Below are 15,040 nucleotides of genomic sequence, written 5' to 3'. Positions count from 1 at the left end.
ACAGAGAGACGGACGTGGATATCGGAGTCTTAATAATAGGGTCCCGTTTTTACCCTTTGGGCACGGAACCCTAAATACACAAATCAGACATTTAATAAAATAAGTTAAAACGAAACTTATTATATGTATACTACTACCAACTTAATAATTAACAGTGGTAACCCTATCCCACGCTGTCCAGTTGTATAATAAATTGCAGTTTCCGTTTGTACTTTGCTGAATCCGAAATTTATAGAGACTGAGCTCCTAAAATGTCTCTAAATTGCATTTTCATTGTTGTTTTGTTTTGTATAATAACATAAAGTTCAATTGAATTTTGCAAACGCTTTTACTAAATGTATTATCTATCTGAATTTCTAAAGCGGAGAGCAAACAAGTTTTGCAGAAATAGTTTGCATAATTCGTGTTCGCGTCAGGAGCGTGCACAGTACTTAGACTATTGGACTCAGCTCGGCTTTCATTGCCTTTTTGGCAGTCTCAAAGCATTCCAGGCGAGAGTGTATAACTTTTCATGCTTTGTTTTTTACGCCTAAGACTCCTAAAGCCATTGTTTCTTTTGTGCGAGTGGTGGGCTATCGTATCTGAGCGCGTGCCAAAGCAACAATGTCGTTTAAATAGCGGTTGTATCGTGGTTGTTTTAAGGTTAAAATCTATGTAATAGCGGTCGCCTACATATTGAGGTGGTCGATGGTCCTACATTACCAAAACATGTTACAAGTACATAGATTTGAACCTTAAAACCACCAAGATACAGCCGCTTATTAAACGACATCGTTGCTTTGGCACGCGCTCAGATACGGTAGCCCACCGCTAGCACAAAATAACCAATGGCTTTGGTGTAACAGATTAGGGTCTTAGGCGTAAAAATCATTTGAGAAAATTCATACTATACCTATTTGGAGATTTCGATGGGATTTAGTTGCAGCCAGGCTCCCTAACGCAGCGTACTACGTAGGCGAACAAGTAGGGTGTATCCTTCGATACCTATAGAAGTGTCCTACGTGGGCGATATCGTTGGAAATGCGAACGCCTTGGGCCCGCCGCGCTGCGCCGCGCCGCTTCGCGTTCACAAGTGTTCGTCTACGTAAGACGCACGGCAGCGTACGTGAACTGTGGCAAAATGCCGGAACAATGTTAAGCAGATGATGACTTACCTTCTTCTTCTTTTAAAATGGCTTCCATCAAATTTATGGTAATTTCGTCAATGCCAAAAGTGTACTCGTAGAGCAAGGAGATAGCACATGAACTTTACACATAGTCACGATGGATTGCCGGGTGTTGACTGAATAATTGTTAAACGCGTTTCAAAACTAACTCTTTATTAGCTGCACACTTCCACGTGAGGTCACTGCATAATGAAATATCAATTTTCCACTTTGAACAACATTCATGAACAAAAATCACAGAAATCTTCTCGAGATGACTTCACCATTTTGAAGTTCAATCGAAAATCCTGATCCCTATTGAAGAAACCCGATGAAGTTTTAATCATTTTAGTAAAGTACAAGAACCTCTTGTGTACAAATATTTCACTAATCACGTTAATAAGTAAATATTAAAATAGGTTTGACTTTCGTGTGAAACGTAAATAAATAACTGTGACAGCCACTCCTTGCGCTTAGCGCTTTGCGTGTTTGTTTGCGTGTCTTCTAATGAATGAGGTTTTAATTTTAAGGATTCATTTAAAAAATAAAGCTAGGAGTGGTTGATTTTAAATCTGACGACTTATTTTCTGAAGTTCTTTTCAAAGATATCCGCCTACAAATTATCTGCTTTGCCCGAAGGTTGACTGGTAGAGAATGCCTCATAGCATTAAGTCCGCCTTTTGTACGATTGTATTTTCTTTTGTGCAATAAAGATTAAATAAATAAATAAATATCCTACCAATGACTTTATTAAATCTGAATAAATCTTAACGAACTAAATGTACAAGTACAAGTGCGACATAAAATAATAGAAAATAAATGAGGGCGCCACTTTCTACGTAACTGTCACATTTTTGACACATGGCAACAATTTAGTATGATTTTTTTAGTTCCATTTTATTTAATTTCTACTCTTTTACGTCGCGCTGTAGTTCTGTTCTTCTTTGGCCTAAACATAGAGATACAACATCCTATATTCAACTTTCAGGGAATAAACTTCTTGAATTTACTATGGTTTTCATCTGTCAAGTACTCGTCAAATATTAATTTATCAACTTCGTACGTCAATAGAAATACATTATTCATAAAATTAATAAAAATATCTTTAGTTTCAAAAGTATCATTCGGAATCCATGAGGATATTAGATTTTTTCAGACATTTTCAGCGGCACACTTATAGTGCTGTTGAAAAGCCTGCTTAATGTATGCAATAATACATTCTCGGACCCGCGTAGTTTGTACAATACAGTGTTTGTGAGATTTTCTCGTTTGTGCCTCTGGGTTTCAATAAATATGCTTGTTGTCTGTTGTAGCGAACCGTTTTATAAATGAAAAAGGAAACGAACAACCGACAAACTTAAGGTAACCAATTGAAGAATATTAATAAGGTCAATGTTGGGAAACCGTTTACCAGCACATCTTCTTCTTCGTCGTTCCCTCATGACTGACGATCGTGACCAACAACTATATCCCTCCATTTAACGCGGTCAAGGGCTATGTGGGCTGCCCTCTGCATGGAACCACATGCTTGTTTAATGGAATCCGACCATCTTGTAGGGGCTCTTCCTCTAGCGCGCCTGCCTTCAACTTGCCCCAGTATGATGTCACGTTCGAGGCTGTGGTTGACCAGCACATATACTCCAATTAATCATACTCCACATATAGTGCGATATAAAATAGTAGAAATTAAATAAAATGGAACTAAAAAATGTCCATACTAAATTGTTGCCTTATTAAGCATTTTACGTCAAAAATGTGACTGTGACGTAGGAAGTGGCGCCCTCAATAATTTTCTACAATTCCTTGTCGGACTATATAGAAGATCGGTAGGGCAGAAGGAGCGAAGCTCTTTCTCTGGCTGTGTCTGAGTGAAGTATAATATGTATACCTAAAAATACGACAGTTAAATTCTTGCACGGTCTTCCCAACCGAAAACTTTATATGGTTGCCTGTTTTCTCCATATTAACATTAGTAGCTTTTTTTCCCAATATTGACTGCAGATGGCTCCTCTACACTATGGGCCATCAAACTGGCCCACTAAGATGGGCAAGCGTGTAGAGAGAGTGGTGTCGGATGGGTTATGGCACGGCGGGATGGCGATGGGATGGCCTTCTTCTTCTTCTTCTTCAAGTGCCTTCTCCGTCCCAGAGGTTGGCGACCTTATGCCTATATGCCGTTCTATCCGTAGTCATGCGAATTAGTTTTTCTGTACTGTCCACGTCCAACCAGTCTCTTATGTTCCTTGTCCATGGGATGGCCACGGTGTCGGTTTTTCGTCCGCACATCAAAGGTGGTGCGATGGTGCGTACGCATCTACACGCGGCCCATTCCATAGTGCGTGCTCTCAACCATCGCATGGCCATCTCGCTGGTCCAGCACTGGGCCGTCATGTAGCTATGAGATAGCCAGAGATCCCACGGATGCCTTTGTGACGGTTTCTTAATTTTTGTTGAAGCTGTATAACAATACTCTTCAGTTTTAAACTGTAATAGATGGCATATAAATATTAAAGAAAAAGTGAGGAAGCCCTGCAAAGACGCCTAGTCTTACTAAGATGGCATATAGTCGGGAAATTGGGACGGGTACCGCCACCACCGCCGTGGCGAGGTGGCCTAGGCGTTCATGGCGTTAGCCGCGATAGCTAAAGACGCTGTTCGAATCCGGCCTTCACCACTGGAGGGCTTCCTCACTTTTTTCTTTAGTATATGACATCTATTACAGTCTATAATCAAAGAGGATATAATAAGATAGAGCGGTACTGACATAGTAAATTTTGTAACTACAGTAAATTCACCACTTTAAAACTAAAAATGAAAATTTATAAAAATACGATAAAATGTATTTAAATATGGATAAACGATTTTTTTATTTGCATTAATTATTTTTATGATTTTGATCCATGTTCTTTCACTGATATACGTTAAAATTGTTAAATAACAAACGAAACCGTCAGCGCCCTCTATACGAGAGTAGGCCAAAACTAGTGGCGCCATCTGATCGAGAATCAAATTTTCGTGATTTTCGAGGCACGTTTTTTCCTTAGACTGTATCCATCTATTACGGAGTTATATCTATCTTTGCTATAATTTATCAAAATATTTAATAAAATAATTTGATTTATTTCCAAAACTTGTTAATACTCTGTAGTTATTTTGTTTTTTATTCGATATTTATATCTACAACGAATGTCAATGTAATGTAATGATTATAAAGCCATGTTGTGTCAGTTGGGCTTCAGCCTCCAGGCCATGCTCAGAGCGATAATATAATAAAATCTAGTATTTTCTGCCTATTCCTGTATTATACAGTGGACTACAAAAATATGCATCGATTTTTCACTTTATTACAATGCAGTAAGGTGAAAAAGTGGATAGATCTCTTTGTAGTCGACTGTACGGTTCACTTTACATTGGACAGATCTTAGTATAAGTATGTACAACCGAATTTACTTGACCTGCAAATTGCTAAAGAATAAATTTCCTCTACCGTACCTCTGAATTACAGATGTGCAAAAAGAAAGAAAGTTTCCGTGTTGCGGAAAAAGTTGGAAAAGTTCTCGGAAATTTCACAGGAAACAAAGGAAACTTTCGTTTTGTAAATGGAAAATTACGATTCGAATATAAAAATATGAGAAGTTTAAACACGTAGTTCCATGTAAAAATTTCGCAATCTTGGAAACTTTCCCACGACACATTAAAACTCAATTTTAGCGTGATTTTCGCCCTAGGTACCTATATTAATTAGTACTCGTAGTAAGTAATATGCTAATAGGTATCTTTGAACTATCCTTATACGGCCCAATTTGGACAATGCTTCAATCAATCTTTATGTAGAATGGCTCCATCGATACTGTCGATGATTTCGCCAACGTCAAAGTGGGATCCTCGATCTTTAATCTTGATGTAAATCAGCCAGTGTACGGTAAAAGTACAAATAATACAATTATGGCCTCTAGGGCTCTATCCAGATACGGTTAGAGGTAGAAATACCAAATGCTAGAGCACGACGTTGTTCGGTAGTTGTGTTATTATGAGCTCTTGTATAGCGATAGCGACTATACAAGGGCCACGTGGAGCTACTTGGCGTTGACGCCAGAACGGTGGATAAACTCGTATCTAGATTAATTCTTCATTATCCGCACACGTCTTCATTAGTTTACTGCATAATAAGCTATCAGTATTACACTTTAAACAACGTTAATAAGCAAAAACAAACAACTAATCCCGACTCGATGTCGCCAAGATGGCGGTCGTCAAGTAACTCCAGGACAATGCTTATAACATGTCACAGCGATGCGATGTAAGTGACATTTATTTAACCAAATACGTCACTTTTGACACTGACAGATCGGTATCGTATCGCTGCGGCAATCTTATAAGCATTGTTAGAGTTGGGCCGTTCGTATTGACTTCAGATCGCTAGGTTGACAGCGTTGAGTAGTTTCAGAGCTTGAATAAGATATGAGGTGGTTACAAGCAATCCTCACTTATTAGTCGAGGTGAGACAACTCAAATAACGTCTCGTAGTTCAAACATGGGCGCAAGATACACATAAAATAGTCAAGGTATAAAATATTTATGCGGTTAATGTTCAGAGCATAATATATCAAAAAGATAGTAAGCTTTTGACTACCCGTCTGGCCTAGTGGGTAATGGGTAGCGACCTTGCCTATGTAGCCGTGGTCCTGGGTTCGAATCCTGGTAAGAGCACTTATTTGAGTTATTTGTGTGATGAGTACATATATTTATTCGCGAGTCTTGGGTGGTTTCTATGTATTTGTATATTATATGTATATCGTTGTATGAGTACCCGCAACACAAGCCTTCTTGAGCTTACTGTAGGCCTTGGTCAATCTGTGTATGAATGTCCTATAATATTAATTACCCTATAAATGTTGACACAATCATGTTGAATTTTTTAACTAGATAGATAGAAAATGAGCAAAAAATAATAAAAAAATACAAGACCTCAGTTCTCAGTTTAAAAAAAACTTTTTTTTTTAACTTTTAAATTTGAAAAAAATAACGGTACCATTCGATTCCTTACATTTTATTAAAAAATATATTGTATGGCAACAATATACATAAACGCAACATTTCACCGACATAATCGCAATTTCTTTGTTTTCCATACATCAAAACGGCTTCTAAGCAAAGTGACACAGTGACGTCACGATGTGTTGCCTGATCGACTGATGACTGACGCTTACGTAGTAACTGTTTATTATTCTGTGCTGATACCATTAAAAAAATTGTCAAGTACCCTATTATAGCGCCTTTTGAGTGTCGAAGTATAGTCAGTAGTACTGTACGTACTGACTCTCAGTACTATGAAAAATGGCACTTGATCCGTACTCGTCTTGCAGAGTAGGGTAGGGTAGGAAACAGTGGCTCGGAAAAAAGTAACCGCGTACAATGGCTCATTCAACCTAATTCCAAAACGATAGAGGCGATATTGGGGTGACTGAGCCACTGTTTGAGCTGAGCCACTGCTTCCTACCCTACCCTACTGTACCAGATTCGTCTTTAAGTACTTATTTAGTTTATTTTATTTGACTTTTATTTGTATAGCTCATAAAAGTCATAAACTTAAGTCGTACGAGTAAAACATTGAAATGTGTCAACGTATCGTATCAACACTACTATTACAAATTTAATCTTCTTACTTACATACTTACTAATTGGTAATTTTTTTATCTTTTCAGGTAAGTTTTACTAATTTAATTTGCAGTGACTAAAGGTGAGTTTTATATTATAAGAATTACAATCTACTAAAACAACATGGCTTACTACGGGATTTTTTAATGATATAGATACGAGGCAAACGAGCAGACGAATCGCCTGTAGGTAAGCGATTACCGTCACCCATGGACACCTGCAACACCAGAGGTTGTAAGTGCGCTGCCAGAATTTAACATGGGGGAACGCTCTTTTCTTTAATGTTTGAAGGTCGTATCGGTACGAAAATATCGCAGGCAGTTCATAAATGCATTGGATCAATTAATTATAAGATTATTAAAAATTTAAAGTAATTTTTTAAAATAAAAATGATTCATAATTCATAATATTATGGTCCAATTTATTCATAACTACAAATGCAGGTATTTTTAGCAAGGTTTAGGCAAAAACCTACAAGAATTTGTTGTTAAAAACTTTTTTTATTGTCAATGATCAAATAATATTATATTCTTAAGAAAAATTCTTGTGATTTGATTCCTCCTTTAATCATTTGGAAGTCCGAATGAGGTTCGATATGCAGAAGGTCGTTTGCAGGCTACATTTGTGCCAATTTCAACCAAAAGGGTACCTACTTATTGTCGGTTGTTAATAAGACGCTATTTCCATATAGCTTCAATTAGAAATCAACCTTATCGACAACCGACAATGTGGTACCTTTTAGTTGAAAACGTCACATTTATTTAATTTGTATTGTTAAAACTAAATAGAAAATTCGAATTGCCTTTTGCGTTGTTGCGGAAAAAATTAATAAAACATTTAATTTCGAATAAATTACAGACTTAACTCGTGCTTAACTCGCAATATTTATTGTCTCGCATCGCAGCTTAATAGAAATATATTTTTCCCCTCACTAGCTCGGAAAGTTGTCTTTTATCCTTTAAAACAAGCGGGGGAAAACGCATTTTATCCACTAGTGGGGAAAGTAATTTGACCTTGGATAGAGCGTGTTTAAGTAGCTTGACAGATAACAAAACGTAAAACGCTCATAATAATGATTCGTTTAATTATCATTAAACAAATGGTTTGAGAATCTAATAAAAAATACCAAAATTAGCTTTATTTAATGATTTTATGTCATAAACCTTAAAGTTCCATAAGAAACGTTTGTTTTTTAATAATGATGTTAAATATAATTCTGAACGCACAAGTTGAGTCGATGCAATTTCAAAACGCATCATTGACATTTCATACGTCAAAAATGTCAACATTGTCAACAAAATTTATACTTAAAAACTTCTCACGTAAAAATATAGAATTTCCAGAGTTTTTTGTTATAATATCGTAAAAAAATGAGTGATTTCAGTGATGAATATGATCTAATTCCTGTGGATGTTGCACTTTCCTCGCTATAGTGAGGTGAAAAGTTTTGTGTTACACTCGGGTGCAAATGTATTTTACTTCTCGTGTGTTGAAACAGTTGCTACGCTCAGGATTCTATTTTAGAACCACTCGCTTCGCTCGTGGTTCAACTATAGAATCCTTTCGCTTGCTCGTGTTTCAATTCCACACTCGCGGGTAAAATACAACTTTGCACCCTTGTATAACAAATAACTATTTCCCCTCACTAGCTCGGAAAGTTGTCTTTTATCCTTCAATACAAGCGGGGAAAAACGCGTTTTATCCACTAGTGGGGAAATTAATTTGACCTTGGATGGAGCGTGTTTAAGTAGCTTGACAGATAACAAAACGTAAATCGTTTATGATAATGATTCGTTCGATATTAATTATCATTAAATAAATGGTTTGAGAATCTTATGAAAAATACCAAATTTAGCTTTATTTAATGATTTTTAAGTCATAAACCTTAAAATTCCATAAGAAACGTTTGTTTTTTTATAATGATGTTAAATGTAATTCTGAACGCACAAGTTGAGTCGATGCAATTTCAAAACGCATCGTTGACATTTCATACGTCAGAAATGTCAACATTGTCAACAATTTTTTTACTAAAAAACTTATCTTATCGACTCGCGTAAAAATACACAACTTCCAGAGTTTTCTGTTATAATATCGTAAAGAAATGAGTGATTCCAGTGATGAAGATGATCTAACGCCTGTGGATGTTGCATTTTCCTTGCTATAGTGAGGTGAAAAGTTTTGTGTTATACCCGGGCGCAAATGTATTTTACTTCTCGTGTGTTGAAACACTCGCTACGCTCAGGATTCTATTTTAGAACCACTCGCTTCGCTCGTGGTTCACCTATAGAATCCTTTCGCTTGCTCGTGTTTCAATTCTACACTCGCGGGTAAAATACAACTTTGCACCCTTGTATAACAAATAACTAATACTTTACTGTTGTAGTGAAAGTTCAAATTACAAAGCCAAGTAAACGCAACAGAGGATTCAAAAGGTCATATCCATATCCTTTGAGATTTTTGACTCGTTCATGGAATCCTTTGAATAGCGACTCGCCGTTTCCATTGGATTTCCTTACTAGCCTTATATAGTCCTTTTATCATTCAATTTGATCAACTGACACATGCAAAACAGAACTCTACCCTCTAGGGATTAGATCGAAAGTAGACTGACACGTGAATGTTCATTTATGTCCGATTTACGAATATAAATTTGTCCCTTAGGAATCTTAGGATGACTGGTAGGCTTATTGTCGTTGAATACGATCACTTATTATATGCAAAGTAGGGTGAACGTATGCTGATTTCTTTGGAGTTGAATTTACGTTTGATTGTTAGCATTTTAGGCGAAAAATTGCTTTCTTTATTCGGACTAAAAGGTCATATGTGCCGCGATTATACAGTCTGGCAAAAAAATAAATTATAAAGTGGCAACACTGTAGTGTCGTCCCTTTCAAATCAATCTAAGAAAAACGGGACGACACCAGTGTTGCCACTTTTTAATTTCTACTCTTTTTTGCCAGACTGTAGGCTCTTTTGTTTATGCCTTATTAGGCTGCGCTTCCACCAGAGATGTGTGAGGATCCGTACCGAGGGATGTTTGTTAAGAACCAATAGAATAGCTTCATTTACCTATCCCCGTTCAGCGTAGATCTAGTCGGTAATTTTCTATTGGTTCTTAAACAAACACATCCCTTGCTACGTATCCTCGGAAATATCTGATGAAAACGCAGCGTTAATACCTTATGACAGTAAAGGGGCCCACCCATTACCAGTCCGCCGGAGGATATCGGCCTGTCAGTTGTTCGGAACTGTCAAATTTTTGTTTTAACTGACAGGCTGATATCGTCCGGCGGACTGGTAATGGGTGGGCCCCTTAAGTATTTATGTCAGTTCAAAAATTACAAATGCAAAAGTAACTGTCTAACTCTTCCAAATTTCGCTATGTATCTGACGAATTTTGAGAAAAGAAAACCATATACCTATATCCTGTTTTTTTTATTCCGTAGACTAACATGACATTTCATGTGGTACTAAGAAATGTAATGTCTTACACATGAAACGTCAAGGTCTGTTTTTTTTATTCCGTAGACTAAAATGACGTTTCATGTGGTACTAAGAAATGTAATGTCTTACACATGAAACGTCATTTTAGTCTACGGAATAAAAAAACAGACCTTTAGTATCGTAGTATTCAGGGTTTCATTTCAGTTTTCAAAAATCGAGCACATGTCGGAGTTTACAAGCGCATCGACGAATTTAGGATAGTTTTTATGGTTCCGTACCCATTGGGTAAAAACGAGACCCTACTACAGTCTGTCTGTCACCAGGCTGTATCTCATGGACCGCGATAGCTAGACAGTTGAAATTTTCACAGATGTATTTCTGTTGCCGCTATAACAAACCAATACTCCCATACAACAAACGTGTTTCTTTGCCGTTTTTTGCGTAATGGTACGGAACCCTTCGTTCGCGAGTCCGACTCGCATTTGGCAGGTTTTATTACAGGGACCGGCCCGCTATCCCTTATCGGGGTTTTATAAGGGTATTGCATAAGGCTTAACTCACCATACCCTTTGCCAGACGAAACCCTTTGTTTTGCTTTTAAAAACCCTTATATAAAGCTACTACATTTGAGTAATCGGTAGCCCAAATACCCTTACAAAACCCTTATCATCCGCTCACCAACACCTTGCATATTGCTTATAAGGGTTAGCCTTATAAAGGGCTTCACTTTTAGCATATAAGCGTGCTAATTTAAGTCGTCTACCTTGTTCATAAAGCACACATTACTTCGAATCCGAGCGATCGTCGGCGGCGACGGCGGCGTTCTTTGACTAGGCACGTATTTTCTTTCCTTTTCATACACTACCGTAGATATATACTAATCCTGTCTCTTTCACGCAAAGGGAAACCTTTATAAAAAGCGCTTCAAGATAAGGGTAACCCTTATTAAGGGCTAGCCTTATTTTTGGTTAGCTTTTCGGTAAGGGTTAGTCAGAGGTAGGGGTATGAATGGGCTTGCAGTTCAAAAGGGAAAGTCTTTCAATGTGTTAGCCGTGTTTAAGTGTCGCCCATTGAAAGATTTTTTATCGCGGAAAGGGTTGTCCGGTCCCTGATTTTGAGAAAAGAAAACCATATACCTAAGTATCGTAGTATTCAGGGTTTCATTTCAGTTTTCAAAAATCGAGCACATGTCGGAGTTTACAAGCGCAGCGACGAATTTAGGATAGTTTTTAGGGTTCCGTACCCATAGGGTAAAAACGAGACCCTACTACAGTCTGTCTGTCACCAGGCTGTATCTCATGGACCGCGATAGCTAGACAGTTGAAATTTTCACAGATGATGTATTTCTGTTGCCGCTATAACAAACAAATACTAAAAACAGAATAATATTAATATTTAAGTGGGGCTCCCATACAATAAACGTGATTTTTTTGCCGTTTTTTGCGTAATGGTACGGAACCCTTCGTGCGCGAGTCCGACTCGCATTTGGCCGGTTTTATTAGTCATCATCATTTGCGGGCAGAAGCTATAAAGTACTTTTATAATTGTAACTCCATATTGTATAGTTTGTTGTTTTCTCGTTTTATCTAGTTATGTACAGTCAGTAGCAGAAGTTGCTAAGCGGGTGAAGTGTTCAAAATTATCTTGACACACTCTATATTCTCTCAACAATAAAGTCGCGTCAAGATCATTTTGAACACCTCGCCCGATTAGCAACTTCTGCTGCTAACTGTACACTTAGCTAAATGTGACGTTTTCAACCAAAAGGTACCACATTGTCGCTTGTCGATAAGGTTGATTTCAAATTAAAGCCTTATGGAAATAGCGCTTTACTGACAAGCGACAATAAGTACCCTTTTGATTGAGAATGGCACAAATAACTAAGATCACCAACTGTCGCAGACGAAGGTCATGTAAAGAAGAAACACAATAACATGTACTTAATTACTATATTCATTAGAAGTATTAGAACAAATAATAAACACACTCGTTACAAAATAATGAAAATGTCTTAGGAATATTGGCGTGTATAGTTGTCATCAGTTATATCAAATGGGCGTTTTCTTAAATAAATGGGGCATTTTCTATGAAAAGGGACCTTATTGTCGATGGCGCTTACGCCGCACAGCGTCGCGCGGCATTGTATTTATATCGGAGCATCGTTTATAATGGCGTAAGCGCCATCGACAATAAGGTTCCTTTTATAGAAAATACCACAAATATTTAAAACCTGATTCTCACAGATCCTGGTGTTTTTGGGTTCTCTGAACTCAGAACCACTAGCATATTCAATCCTGATGATAAAAAAGGCCCAAAAATTTGTATGAAAATTGTACATTACACTACGTCTCGCACATACAAGTGAAAAAAAATCACACTAAAACGTGACGTAATGGAATGGACATTATGGGACATCTTTTTATAATGGCAGGATGGAGAATGATGTCTATTCTGAGACTGAGCCCAAGAATGTCCAGATTTGAAAGAATCTGATTATTCAGGTTTTCAATATTTAATTGTGGTATTTTCTATAAAAAGGGACCTTATTGTCGATGGCGCTTACGCCATTATTATTAACGATGCTCGACGATTATAACGATTAACTGTGCGGCGTAAGCGCCATCGACAATAAGGTCCCTTTTCATAGAAAATGCCCCATTTTAGAAAACGGCCAAATACGAGTATAACAAACAATGAATAGTGTCTTGGAGCAGTCGGTTGGAACGAAGTTAAGAAAGGGTCGTGACGGAAACTCTTAGGCCACCCCACACTATAGCGTCTTTTGAGCGTCAGTGTCTAGTTAGCGCTATAGAAAATGGCGTCGCTGCGCAGTTGCGTCAACGTTGCGTCGAGCAGCAGTCATAGAGTTGGTTAGACCGACGCTCGGGAGACGCTAGTGTGCGGTGGCTCTTACATTTTTTAATACCATAAGAAAAATAGACAAAATAGAAAAGTAGATCATATAAGAAATTAATCATCAGCATCACGATCAAAGTTATTTTAACATAGCGTGTAATCGTAAGAGGAGTTCAATCATAATATGTGACGTTCTCAATAAAAAAGGTACCACTTTGTTGCTTAAGAAAAAAACGAAACTTGTATGTATCTTTATACTTATACGAATGACAGAGCATCCTGATGGCAAGCGACAAAGTGGTACCATTTGAAAGAGAACGTCACAAATTGTAAGCTCTTTAAAATCATACCGTAAGTCCTCAAAGGAAACCTAACCAGTACTTAAATAAATCATCATCTGTGACGTTTTCAACCAAAAGGCACTATTATATAATCTGTGCCAAAAGGTACCACATTGTCGCTTGTTGATAAGGTTGATTTCTAATTGAAGCTATATGGAAATAGCGCCTTAATTGACAAGCGACAATAAGTACCCTTTTGGTTGAAAATGGCACATCTTATCCCAATCCACTAAAAGTAAATAATTCTTATGAACTAGATAATTTGTAGCAGAAGGTATGCTTAATTAAATGAAAGTATGTAAACGTATGCTTATTGTAGGGTCATTGCGCTAGTTTCAGTCCATGCTCTAGTTTTCGTCCACTTGACGGATTAGCAAATAATATATTTCATTTTTAATTTGCTACTTCAAATAATCTCATTTTCATGTAGATAGATATATTATTTCGACATTAAGGATTGCAATGAGTCCCAATTTATGCAGCAATGCAGGTTTACAGTTTATATTCAAATTTTGTTAAGAGGACGAACACTAGAGCTGGACGAAAACTACCGCAATGACCCTATACAAAAAACAGCATGCATGAAGCATACGTCTGTCAAATGCTAAATTTAAAAGGACGAATTATCACAAAAATGGCGTTATTTCGCAGTCATTAACATTAAACTAACAAGTGTTATAATAACTATTTTGTTGAGCGTAAATATGTCTAGTTAACAATCTTAAGTATGTCATTAGGTATAATAAAGTCAAAAAATTAATGATTTAATAAATGCATAATAATGAAAATGCGAACGTCAATTTGGTAGTGATGCACAAAATTAAAAAAATATTACAAAATTTTTACACAGAACCAGTATGTTTGTATACAAAAAAAATACATTCTCTAAACTAAATGGTGCTTTTTTTAACAACAATACTTTCGTGAGACGCAGACATATTCAACATATATTAAAACTGGTCACTTACGTACTCTAAATGGACGTTCCAAAGTTATATAAATATTGCAAATATATAGTACTTAAAACTTGTCTGTAGAATTTATATTTTAGAAGTAAGTTAATATTCCTGCATTAGCTTTATGGCACTTCCATGTCAAAATGTAATAAAACATATTTTCACCGGCTTTTAAACTAATATTAGGTTCATTATATTTTATACAGTTCCACTGTTTTATAGTGTAATTTGCGTACGTTTGAACTCGAACCATAGGTCATTATAAATTGATATAACTATAATAATATTACATCCATAAGAAATAGCTGAACATATTGCTATCGCTGCTTAACCCACTTATGACCCGTGACGCACCGGGTGCGTCACAATAGTTATTATTAATACACATAAAGATCACCCTACCTACGAGTTCTCAAAAATCGCGGCTATCTCTGCCTCTTTCTGAGGAAAAAATGTTCTTAAATTTAAATAACCTATTTAAACAGCTCTTGCGCAATCAATTCGATGAATCGCCAATCTGACCTTATTCTAAAGGGCAATCTTATTAAGACCTATTACAGATGTAGTGAATAGTGAATCCTTTATTTATAATATAAATTATTCAAATATTATTCAAGTAGGCATATTCACTACATATTAT

The 15,040-nt window shown here is 36.8% G+C and overlaps 1 protein-coding gene across 1 annotated transcript in view; it reads left to right on the top strand.

The window, feature by feature from the left end:
• Nucleotides 1-15,040, top strand: part of LOC134749553 (transient receptor potential cation channel trpm) — a 308,269-nt gene that overhangs the window by 67,585 nt on the left and 225,644 nt on the right. The gene's annotated exons all lie outside the window — the stretch shown is intronic.

This window comes from Cydia strobilella, chromosome 18, assembly GCF_947568885.1.
Source record: "Cydia strobilella chromosome 18, ilCydStro3.1, whole genome shotgun sequence".
Taxonomy (NCBI): domain Eukaryota; kingdom Metazoa; phylum Arthropoda; class Insecta; order Lepidoptera; family Tortricidae; genus Cydia; species Cydia strobilella.
This window is presented reverse-complemented; position numbering and strand designations above follow the sequence as displayed.